We start from the raw sequence: 9530 nt of genomic DNA on the forward strand, positions 1-9530 counted from the left end.
TCTCTCTCTCTCTCTCTCCTTTAATGCCCCTCTCCAACACACACAAAAGCCCCAGTAGCCATGGCCATTTCCCCCTTATCTTCTCTCTCCTTACCCTACCTCTTCTCCTCTCTACCACCCCTGCCTCCTGTCCTTTACCTCCATGGGGGGAAAAAAGAACAAGGTCATGAAGATAAACATAGAAAAGTGAAAGTGGAAGAGAGAGAGACAGATAGACCTGAAATGAACCATCTCATTTGGACATTAGCCCCTGGGCAGCTGTGGTGAGAGGCTAGCTAGCCTAGCGGATAATGCCCAATTGTGTATAAGGCATTATTTAGCTTCAGTTAGCCGGCTGCTTTGACAAGCTATTACTGGAAGAATGAAGAGCAGGGTAATGCAAGATTCCTCCTTTCCTGTGTGTGTGTGTGTGTGTGTGTGTGTGTGTGTGAGTATGTGTCTGTATGACAGGTGGGTAACTGCCTCTGGGACCCAGTGGCATAGACATTGCTTTACTTACACATTAGTGGTGCACAGAGACCACACAAATACGCACATGTGTGTATTTGTGTGTATATGTGTGTGTCTTGACAGCATGCTTAGTGGACTGTTTCCATCCATGCATGCACAGTGATGACAACATTGCCACAGAGATTCAGCTCTCTGTGCTGCATATGAACCTTGTTCACTTGAGTAGGCTGTTTAGTGAAAGGTCCCTTAACCCCAGTGACACTGAGGACTTATGAGTGATGGTGAAACCCATGAATCATAAACCTCCATTTCAAATCTACATTATTTACTAAAAAGATACAAAGGCAGCTTAATCTATATTGTATCGTGAATCATTAACACATCAATCATCTTCTGCTCCTTCAATTTATTTATTTAAAAAAAAAAGAAAAATACATTTTTGCTCAGGTAGCAAAGCATTGAATCTCCTCCTGAATCATAGACCCTTGCCCAGACCTTCCACCTCTATTGGCTCCAGAGTAAGCAACTGTCTCTCATACAGACACAGTATCCCAGGATCATATTTGGGCACTGTAGCTCAGAGCCTTTGACTGAAGTGTTTGTACAATGTAAATATGTTAGTGTAAAGTGTCCATAATATACATCAAATACATTGATGTATTTGTTATTCGAATATAAATATAGCTGCAAGTAATAATTATTTTAATTATTGATCAGTCTTTTAGTTTGTCGATTATTTAAAAACTGATTAGTTATTTAGTTGGAAATGAGTTGGTTTTCTCATCACCTGTTTGTCAAACTAATTTTAGTTTTAGTTTTAGTTTAGGTGTATCAAGGAGAGAACTTGATATTGCAGTAATAATCATGAGGGTGGTGTGATTTGTTTGACTGACATTATGTCATTGCTATCAGCTACTGCAGATGTTTTAACCTCTGTTCCTTTGCCTCTTCTTACTTTATTGTCAGTTGCTTGCATTTCCATGATATCTGCCATAACACCCATGAGCCTCACCAATTCCTGACCACTCAGAGGATCAAAACAACTATTATGTTGTTGTGAATGTTCCACTTATGTTTCTCTTAGTGTTGATGTGACCCAGACTCCTTAACAGCCCGGGTATCCACACACCCTGCATTGGCGTTACCATGTTCATCTGATCCATTGTTCTCCTAAGTGTTCACTCTTAGGGAGTCTCTAAAATGCTCTATAGTTGTTTACAATGGCACAAACAAATTTGTTATCTAAAACACACATTAAAGTACTATGGAAAATAGGAGACTTTACTGAACTCAGACTGTTAAACATACAGCCTTGTATCCATGACTTTTGAAAAAATGTTTGGTGCCATATTAAAACCAAGTGCAGTGCAGACAACTAATACATACAACATTGACCATGTTATTCTTTAGCTTTTAGCAGTGAGAAATACACAAATTAAATGAAGCTTAAGTAGATAAAAACTTGCATTTAGGCTCAAGTCCTGATTCTGTAATTTTTCAATTAAATAACTACAAAAAACTCAATAAAAACACAAAAAAGTCCAGTAATAATTATCATCCTGTCCTCTATATATGCACAGCAAAGTAAAACATGGATGGGCTTGGAGAGAAGAGGAGGGAGGGGAGAGGCGAGGAGAGAGAAGAGGAGAATGTCTAATAGAGATATATCATTACACTGTTATATGTGTAATCTATTGTGCTGCCATTGAACAGCAGCAGCATGAGTTTGGCAGTAGGCCATGCACACACACACACATACGCACATGCTGTGCCTCCAGTTGGGCAGTAATAGAGGGTGTGAGTGTATTAGTCGCTACAGTCCAAGTGTTAAGTGCTGGCCTGGTGTGTGTGAGATCGATGACAGCCGGGCGGCCCCTCATCCACACTCACACACACATAAACACACACAGAGCTGTGACACATGGCTTGGGGTCAGGGGTCATACACAAACATTTCTGTCTCTCAAACACACACAGACATCTCCCTCTGTACTTCTGTGTGTATATATGTATGTATCAAAAACACTTTCTGTGTCTATCACACATACACACACATACACACACACAGCCATACATATACCCATCCTGTCCTGTGACCGCAGGGAGGGGCCTGCTGTCAAGCACCGGTGGTCCATCGATACTCAGGCAGTGCACTAATGCCTGCTGCCTGCTGATGGACGCTGGCCTGCCTCCAGGGACCATTATACTCACTGGGACACAGACAGACACACACATACATAAACACACATCAGTGCAAAAGCATGGAACATAGAAACAAACCTAGAACTTCCATGCACACACAGTACATAGTACTTACAGGCTCAAACACCACAAATACATGTACATACAGTAGATACATGTATACATATGTGGATTTTAATGTCTATTCAGAGCACTGCACATCTTTAATTTTCACTTTGTAAAGCTCACAGTAGTGTTGAATGCAGCAACATGAACAACTGTACTCACGTCATGGAAACTCTGTAACAAGGTAATGCGACGTAAGGTAAAACATTTTTAATGATAATGCATGTTTATGATTGGCAGATATGACAAATGATGGGCATATATTAAAATGGGTACAGTAAGATGCATTATCAGGTTGGTGGACAGTGAAACCCTCAGCATTAGCACATCATTTTATTGAAGGTACAGAGCATGCAAAAGTCTTGAGAGGCATGCAAAAATTCCAATTTAAATGCAAAAATGTACTATTGAAAGAAAACCAATAACCTGTAACTTTGAAGTAACCCGAGAGAAACACAAATGGTGAGAAAAAGTGTTTAAATGACTCTATGTTTAAATATTTATACACACATATATATATATACACATTAATATGACATGTCACCTAGATGGATGTGGTAAATTACTCCTTAAGAACTTAAGAGTTTCTTGTGTTGAGGAGTTACAGAGTCTAACAAAAAGAAATTCATGGTGTCTTTGATGGTTCTATTCATATTCTGACTTACTACTACTACTTTCCCTTTCCGATAAGTAACAGATTTTACCAAACAAGTTAGTCTGTGCAGATCTGCGTCATTTGTCATAGAGCATTGCTACTGCAGTATCTTATGATGTCAGTCCACACAATCCTCCTTTTTCTTATCCTGAGCCAGGCAGTAGGGTCATTAGGTCATCAGCGTTCACATGGCTAAAATCACCAGAGTGCTGCAGGATCAAGTGCTATATTCTGGTCGTTTGCCTTGTTATCCACTGAACTGCAATCCAGACACCATTAGTGCTACTCTTCTCTACTTTACTGTGGCTCTTTGGTCCTTTTCTTCGTTCTCTTTTCCTTAACACCAGACCCCTCGTTTTTTGCAGCTCCCTCAAATCCATCCAATTCTACACCCTCTCACAGATCTGTATTACTCACTGAGTGTCAAGCTCAGCCCCTTTTAAGTGAATTAGCTGAACAACAAATGTGCTGAAGTGTGTGAAAGAGAAGAAGATGAGAGAACAGATACCTGAGACCCTGCAGTCGATGAAGTGAAGTTGGTCCGTGTGTGAACACTTCAGGTGTTGCAAGACACACAAAGTACAGCAGAGGCTGATAGGAACGTCATTAGTTTTGCAGGTATTTCAACATAAACCACAAAGTATTGGACAAATTAAAAATTTGACTTGATGGTGGTGCTAGATGACAGGTCAGAGGCCAATTTATCTAGTAGATGTTTTAATATATTTAAGTTAGTAGTAGATAAGTGAAAACATTGATTTGCTGGTGGTGCTACTGAAAAAGTCTCAAGGATTTGTCCTCTGGGGACCATGTTTCTACCAAATTTCCTGGTAATCCATCAAATAGTTGTTGAGATCCATAGTGTGGTCCAAAGGGGTGGACCGACCAACATATCAATTTTGCCTTCCCTAAAAATAAGGCTGGTGTTATTTAATCTCTTTATTATTATCAACGGTTCCAATCAGACAAAAACCAACATAGAATTTATCCCAATAATAAAGATTAAAAAAAAAAGATAAATGTTGTCTGTGTAGCTGTGGCTTGATGTCGCATATGCCTCCATGCCACAGGACTCTCTTGTCGTCCACAAACTGTAAAAACACATAAACCATTTAGGCTACAGTTTAAGGCTACAGGCTTAATTACAATGAGCATGAACAGTTTAGTGTATTCCTCTCAGCTGCAGCCCAGAGCATGCTCAGCGACATCTCCAGAGTTTGAAATTGCAGTCCTGGTCTTGTTTTAGAATTTCCTTCGGGATAAATAAAGTATCTATCTATCTGTTTCAGTCACTCAATGCACTATGTCTCTTTTATATTTTTTCAATTGTGTTTGGATGGAGTTTTCATCGGAACACTTTTCAGGTGATTTATTTAAACATTAAAGAAAGCCAGTGTTATCATTTATAGCGGAGTGTGTGAATGTATGCCTCAGTGTTTGTGTGTGTATACAAAGCGTACTATAGTACCAGCCTCACTGAACAAATGCCTGAATAAGACATTCAGCGAGAGTGCTATAAGGAAATGTAACAGCATTTGCTTTGTACATGTTAAATGTTGGATTGGATTTGCATTGATCTCTATGGCTGGCTTTCTTTTTACAGATTATTTCAGATATGTTTTAGTAATATTATTTTTTTCTTGACTGAGAGGGCTGCTTTTATGTATATGAATGAAAGCAGGGAGTTATAATACTTAAAAAATATCACCAAATAGCACTGTGATCTCATTCTGTCCTTTGTATCCATGGCTGTCAGCATCAGCAAAAATAAGAACTCAAGTCTGGTTTTGTTCAAATATTAATTGATCTGTACTCTGTGAATTCCTCATTAGACCAGCTAATTACTACCTAACACTGCAACAGAGTCTTTGTTTTATTGGCTCAGCACAAGAAAAATCAATCCCCAGAGCTGAGAGAAACCACAGTCCCATAAAATAATAGCATAAGGGAAAAAAGGAAAGTGTAACAAGTTCCAGTAAGGCTCTTGATGGTGTTTGGAGTATATCCACATTAGATGAAAAGAATAATTAGAGTTGATAGAAATTCATGGCACAGTGGGAAGTTGACGTCTTCTGAAAAGCGTGTCTATAGGGCTGTGCAGGTGCTGTTAGAGGTTTCATTCATAGTGTGGAAGCCACTCTGTCTTTTTGTCTCTGTCTTTCTCAGTTTGTTGATTAAAGACACTTAGAAAATGCCTCATTAAGCCCCACTGTAGACAACAAGCAGGAGCAGCAACAGTTGTTGAAGGGACAGGGAAGGAGAGGAGACGACAGGCAGTGAGTGAAGACATGAAAACAAAACAGGATGAGCAAGAAAACAGTGAAAGGACACCTTGAGAGACAGAGAAAAGAGAGAGATGGGTCCTGACAGGAGAAGGGGGTTGTCTGCAGATTTGCCTGCATCAAATCCAGGCGCCTGTGGGCATCATCACAGTACAAGCATACACACGCACACACAAATGCACACACAGATGCACCGTGATAACCCATCAGCACTGGCCAAGTGTTGTTTAATCCAACCTGACTTGCACTCGAGAGAAAAAGCAAATTCACTTCCACTCACAGTCTGGAAAACGGAGCGCTCTTCACATAAATGGCAGCGCTCTGAATTACCCCGCTTATGTGTGTGTGTTTGTGTGTGCCTGCTGGCATGCACACGTGCACACACTCCACAGCTCATGTTTTTATTTTTGGGATGATTTTTGCTGTGTGTGTGTGTGTGTGTTTACATGTATTGGTGGTGACAACCTCTTCAGCAGTACCCCCTTCATTGTGTGACAGGCAGATAGCTAGGCTGCTCTGCTCCCTATTGTTTGGGGGCTGTCATCAAACCCTGCTTGTACAGCCAGTTATACTGCCTGTGTGTGTGTGTGTGTGTGTGTGTGTGTGTGTGTGTGTGTTAGGTGTGTGGGAGACAGTTTGCACTTTGTTGTGCTTTTACATCTAATGCATACCTGAGCATGTTTTTTTGTTTGTGTGTTAATGAGTAGGCTTGTTTTTGCAAAAACACACATTTGCTGTGTATATGAGCATATGTGCATAGGTGAGTGTGCGTTTGATTTGTTTATCTGTGCCACAATGAGAGAGAGAAGAGAAGATGAGGGCTGACAAGCCATTGTTTGACAGACTGTTAGTTTGGCTGGTGCGCTCTACTGTACTCCCCTCTCCTCTCCATTGTTATGTGACTTGTCATTAAGCCCTTGTTGTCCAGTCAAAATGGGCCGGAGTGCTTGTTAGCTACAGCACTGTCATTTGTTGAGAGGAGTAGGTGAGCCGAGCACACACACACACACACACACACACACACACACACCCATACACGCACATGCAGAGATACAAGAGGGCAGATGCACAGAGTGGGTACCGCAGATGTGAAAAATTATTTTTTCTCAGTATCTATGGTGCTTGATGTTATTACTAACATTCTCATGTAATACTGTTAAAAAAGACCCAAGCTGTGTTGATGAAATTAGGAGCCCTGCATTGTTGAAAGAGCTAAAGAGAAAATGCCCCACAGTTTTTGAAGAATAACCCAGCTCTGGAGATAAATTGGTATTTACATAAGAGATGAAAATTGGAGGAAGGAAATTCCACTGCCGGTGTATTTTCTTCTGGTAAGAAAGAATGAAAGGATAACTCAATCAATAGTTATGAAATTGTTTTAATCTTTTATTTGTAAAAGTTATGGTTGGGTAAAGTGTGAGTGGAGTGATGGAGGAATTGTACTGACCAATTTGATTTAAATAAATATAGACATTTCTGTTTTAGTTTAACTAGAGGTGACCTTTAACTTAGCATTTAAAGAAGCACTTTTTATTAAATGTTAAGTAATATTTAGTAATGTCTAGACTTTTGCAGAGAAGGGTGTTATGGGTGGGTGATGCTTGCAGAGTAACCGACATGGACATCTCTCTAGACAGACAGATAGACAGACAGACAGACAGACGGACGGACGGGCCGATATCCCTCTCTGGTCCATTTCCTGTGTCAGGAGGAGACGAGAACAAACATGTGACGTCACTTCCTGCTGAGGACAATCACACAGGAACAGGCCAGGAGCCTCCAGAAGTGCTGTCATCGCCATAACAACCCTGACCACAGCCAAAAACGCACACAAACACACATACAGTACACACACACAAAACACACAGCGACACTATTGTTAGCTCCAAACTGTCAATAAGCTCCGTTTATTGACTTAATTTTGAAGCATTGTACATTTCTGTCTGTGCGTCTTTTTCCCGATCTCACTTCCTTTATCTGCCTCTTATTTAGTCAGTTCCAGTGTTGTGGGTTTCTCTTTCTTTTGGATGCACATTGAATTCAGTCACATATCCCTCTCCTTCTCCTTCTCCTTCTTCAGCTTCATAGTGCAACAAATGTGGAGTTATGCGGTGTCATTTTTTACACAGCTTATTCTTCTTCAACAAAAATCAATGTTAAACTTCTGGAAAACCTGACATCTGAAATATTTAGTAAAACAACCCTGAAAGTATCGTGAGTGGGTGGCCTTGGGGTGTGTGTGTAGTAGTGTGTAGTATGTAATTGCTGCGTACCCTGTTCAAATCTGACTGTCAGCCCCTGTCTCCCTTTTTCCTTTTATTTCTTGTCAAGCCTCTACTATCAAATAAAAACGGCAAAGCCCAAAAAGAAAAGCCAAGACAAACTAAAACTTTTAGACATGCTGAATATTGGTAAAAATCTGACATGAATGCTGTATCGTTGTCTGATCAGTCTGACAGTATGAGGGCCACAGTGCTGCAGTACCTCTTCTGGCCTGAAGGTGGGAGCAGTGGCTGCAGTTTAACAGCTGCTGTGGTGGAGGAAGACCTACAGCACACACACACAGCAGCTCCAGAACAACTGAGCTACTTTTCTTGTTTGAGTACAAACAAAACGTACAATAGGAGGGAATTACAAAGCGTAACAGTCTTATTCAAATTGTTGTGTTATTAATTGTCTGCATTTATTATTTCAGTATGTTTTTACACATCTGTAGTTGATGTGAAATTTAATTGATTTAATTAAGAGTAGTTTCTGTTGTTTTGTTTTGGAGCTAACCTGTCCTGTGCCCTAAGGGTCTGTTGTATTCTACTCCACTTTAACCTATCCTATTCAGTTTTTCCCCTAACATAAAGAAAGAAGGGTGAACAGTTGATTACACATTGTCACTCTATGTATTTGCCTTGATGTGCTCTCTTATGTGTGCTCTTAATTGATTGACTCGTTGTTATGGATCGCCTTGTGGTCGGCACCAGTCAATATTGTCAGGTCTTAGTATTCCTGGGTGAGAGGGGGAGAAGGAGAATGGGGGAGAAAGAAAGAGAGAGAGGGATGATATTGATCAGGTGCGGTGTGCATCGAATTCCACGTTTACCTGACCTTCCAAACTGCTGGCATCATCACCGTCGTACACCACTGATGTTCATTCCTGTCTTGCTTTCTTCCTGCCTTTCTCATTTCACTGTCCTTTTGTCTCAGCCCCGCGTGGATTTGTGCACGCGTGTGTGAGTGTGCATGTGTGTCTGTGTCTGTGTATGCATGCTTGAGCTGCAGATAAAGCCTAAATTGAGCTGTTTTGATTGTTCACTGAGTGCCTGCAGCACAAGGCCCCTCGGCTGAGGAGCGCACAGACCCACACACACACACACAATCTCCCTCACATTCAGCCCCCTTCCAGTCACTCTGCACTCCATCTCCCCTGCTTTTTTATTAAGTGGTGTTGGCAACAGCAGTGAAAATTCTTTTAATTACTAGTCAGAATAACTTTCTGTCTTTGGAATGAAGCAAGCTACTTGTTAACACCAAACAAAAAATAAAAGCCTCATGCATGTCTTAATGTCTCACTACCACTAATCCGGGTTTACACGTCTTGTTTTTTGGGGCTATATTAGCTTTAGGCCTAACTATAGGGAGTTGTTTTGTTGAAGGTGACTTGGAAAATAATAAAATAATGAAGATTAGCTGTACTAGAGCTGTCCTAAACGAAAGAAATTTGTAGTCGAACTGTCATCAAGAATTTCATCACATGATTTAATAGAAGAATTCATCAAATTGTGTCTCATCCTGTAGTCATGTAGAAAGATCTCTTCTATTATAGTGCTTATGTAAGTAAAAAAA

General features: G+C 40.5%; 1 protein-coding gene across 1 annotated transcript in view; it reads left to right on the forward strand.

The window, feature by feature from the left end:
• camkmt (calmodulin-lysine N-methyltransferase) overlaps positions 1-9530 on the forward strand; it is a gene marked incomplete in the record, with an annotated part of 102827 nt that overhangs the window by 17711 nt on the left and 75586 nt on the right.

Source organism: Morone saxatilis, unplaced genomic scaffold (assembly GCF_004916995.1).
Source record: "Morone saxatilis isolate NCDOM2014 unplaced genomic scaffold, NCSU_SB_2.0 Contig19, whole genome shotgun sequence".
Lineage (NCBI taxonomy): Eukaryota > Metazoa > Chordata > Actinopteri > Moronidae > Morone > Morone saxatilis.